The sequence below is a fragment of the Penaeus monodon genome, unplaced genomic scaffold (genome assembly GCF_015228065.2).
Source record: "Penaeus monodon isolate SGIC_2016 unplaced genomic scaffold, NSTDA_Pmon_1 PmonScaffold_1496, whole genome shotgun sequence".
Lineage (NCBI taxonomy): Eukaryota > Metazoa > Arthropoda > Malacostraca > Decapoda > Penaeidae > Penaeus > Penaeus monodon.
The window spans coordinates 1,504-5,000 of NW_023644109.1; the positions used below are offsets into that span (position 1 = coordinate 1,504).

The window sequence follows — 3,497 nt, forward strand, 5'->3', positions numbered from 1 at the left end:
TAATAGCAATGTCTCTTAAACCAGACAATTTGTGGATTACTGCCCTTTTTGAGGACAATAAGGGTCTATAGTCTGTTTCTTAAATTTGTTAAAATGATGTTGTACAACTTAATATTATTGAAATGTTTTAAAACCAACCCAAAACATGTTTTTCAAGGGCTTCAGGGTGGTAATTTGGGACATGTCATCATGGAAAAAATTTTGGTTGAGGCCAAGGTGACGGGAAAATTTTACCATCATAAAATTTTTCAGCTGAAGGCCAAAGTGACAGGAAAACACGCCATAAAGTCCACAAAACTCTTGGGGGGTGATTAGACTCAGTAGGCATCAATAAACATATGTGGAATGTACTATTCCATGAGCCATGACTGAAGAGTTCTGGCTCCAGAGAGGACACTATTTCCATGCTCGGGATCCTTTTTCCTGCCCATCATGATTGGTGGTGCAAGTTGTAATAAAGAAAATTAATTATTACCAAAAAAAAAAAAACAAAAAAAACAAAAATAACAAAATCTTAATTATTGTTATTATTATTGTACTGAAAAATGCACTACCTTGAGAGACAATATGGAAACTGTGCACCCCTCTGGGTAAAGCAAAACTAATGACAAATATAGACATTGGAAAATGGCAAAAAATAAATAAAAAAATAAATAAATAAATAAAAAAAAAATATATATGAAGAAAAAGAGAAAATTACTTTTTAAAAGGGAGGCATTTATTCTACAGCCATACATTCATCAGAGTGGCTTTCTCAAGTTTAAAAACAATGATCATATTATGGGCCACAAGTGGGGATTGAAGCTCCAGATTCATGAAGTTAGGGGAGAAGCTTGTAAGAGCACTTTGTGAACTCTTGCTGGAAGAACAAAGAATGGCATAAGTGCCCACCTTTAAAGTAGAAGAAGATGAGTGTGGCCCAAGATGCAGCAGTAAGTATTCAACGGGTAAAAGATGACCTGCATCTGAGAGGAGGGAGGGAGTGACAGAGGAAGTAGACTTTATGTTGGGGGCAGACTGAGAAAATGGGTGTTCAGGAGTCGTCTAGGGAGAGAATTTTTAGCAGAAGTTAATATCACCATGGACAACTGCATAAAAACTTGACAAATTGACCTTAGCTTGTGACGGATTAAGTGAAAAAAACTGTATCACCATCCAATATTGAGATCTCACATGTGTATGCAAATGGAAATGTGAGGTAAAAGGGTGATATGAGAAGTGTCAGTACATTTCAGTGTCTATCTGTCTACTATACAGGAGTCAGAAGAATAAAGGCCCAATAGTATACTTAAAAGGAAGCTCCCATTCCATGTAAGTAATGAAGTTGTCTCCTGTCTCAGCCACACACACATGGGAAAAAAAAAAAAAAAAAAAAAAAAAAATGAATCCAATACTGGAGAGAGAAGCTCTTAAAGCCATGGTTAAACTGGCATTATCTGACTCTGGATACTGAGACTCAAGTCCACGATCAACTCTAAAATGGCCTGGTCAAGGTTACCTATCTGAGGAACTAAGTGAGGCAGACCTTGAGCATTCATGGAAGCATGAACTACTCTCTATGATTACCTCAGAAGTTTGTTAAGTATTATTATGCAGTTCTGGCACAACTGAATACTTTCTGTCACTATAATGTAACTGAAATGAGAGGCTGAGCAGCAAGAGGACCAGAGGTGTGAATGGCTTATGGAACCAAGGCTTAAAAATTCATACACTTGAACTCCTACAACTATTGAGACATGACAGTGAAACTCAGGAGGATTTCCATAAACCTAAGTTGTTTATACTGTTTTTCTCTACTAACTATTACTGTTTTCATTATCGTCATTTTAGTATCATCATTATTGTTAATATCTTCATTATCATTATTTCCATCTTTATAATTATTGCTGTTATCAGTATTTCATGTTGCCACTTCTATTTTTGCTGCCATCATCATCAGTCCTTAATGAAGTTATTGATATTGTTGTAATTACCACTGAAAAAATAAAATTACAATAATAATTTTAAAATTCTTTATTACTTTTATCTATTTTGTTTTACATTTGATGTGCTAGATAACAGAAATAAAATGTTACAATAAAATGTCAACTTCGTTCTGTATGACCCACAATATTACCTCAAGTGCCTAACAATCATGGAAAAATAAAGAAAATTAATCCTGATGATGAAACAAGAGCCCCCCCCCCCTAAGACTCAATTTAGACTCATGTGAAAACACCATCAGCAATTTCTGTCATCTTTAAGCCACCAAGAGTGTACAGAAATTCTCTTTGCTGGCTTCTTCGCCTTCATTCTCAACACAGATCTGAAGCATGAGGGCTGCTTGATCTGCCAAAGTACCGTTGTCTTTACTATTCTAACTTTCAATGTACTCAATCTGAACAGAAAGAAATTGCATAATGAATAAAAATAGTGTGTGAGAACTGTAAATAAAAGTAATCTCTATATTTATTTTAGTCTTTAAGGCAAGTTCTTACCAACCAGCAGTTGAGCTTGCATATTTCTACCAAATCAATCAAAATAGCCAGAGAAATTTCTCTAATAAATATTTTCATATTCATCATTCTAAAACAGCAACAAAAAGCAAAGCTAAAATATCAACCTAAATATGAAGAAACAGCCAAGATAAACACATAAAAAAAACAAAAATAACAAAAAATGAATATAAACACATTATCTACACCAAAAAAGAAACATAAACATCAGGCATGCCACACCTCATCACTCTGAAATCCTAGTTTCTTGGCCAAGACCTTCCACTTGTCTCCACCAATCTTCTCAAGGTTCTTTGCTAGGGCTCTTTGCTCCTCTAAATTGATGGCACGGATCTCTGGTCTTTCTGCTTCTGCTGTGTCATCTTCCATGTCCTCTTCTTCTTCCTTCACTCCATCATTCTGTCTAGAACTGGAATCACCTTATCCTCTTCCTTGTTGTCTTCCTCATCTACCTTAATGTCTTTCTGAAAGCTGTGACTGGAGGAGAAAAAAGAAAATGTAGTCTATTTTTTCACAGAATGAACTCTTACTTCATCAGATATGCTAAATATTTTGGATGAAATTTGCTTTACAGATATTGAAAGATATATATATATATTGAGGAGGTGATGTGCAGCAGAGCATGTTTAGAGTAGGATCAAATCAAAAAAATTCAGATGATTCAGTAACAGAAATGGAAGGCTTAAAATCCTTCCATGTGGTGGCGGAAAGAATAAAACAATTACTAAAAATTGACGGCCTTCCAAAATTTCTTATCCTTTGCATTGCCATATTGTATGTATATTAGCACGATGACAGGAACTTGTAATGCTCAGTTATGTTTTGTGAAGTCTTTACACAGAGATGATTCAACAAGTGCTTAGGCCCCAAGGAGTCAATTAGTAGTTGACATCACCTCATCTAATTTCTCCTTTCCTTGAGTTCTTAGGATTTTTTCCTAATGCTATTAATATTGATGCTGTTATTATTATAATTGGTATCATGATTTTTGTTATATTATCA

At 34.8% G+C, this 3,497-nt stretch overlaps 1 pseudogene; it reads right to left on the reverse strand.

Annotated features, from left to right (window-relative positions):
- Window positions 1–2,110: 2,110 nt before the first annotated feature.
- Window positions 2,111–3,497, reverse strand: part of LOC119569411 — a 28,801-nt pseudogene continuing 27,414 nt past the window's right edge.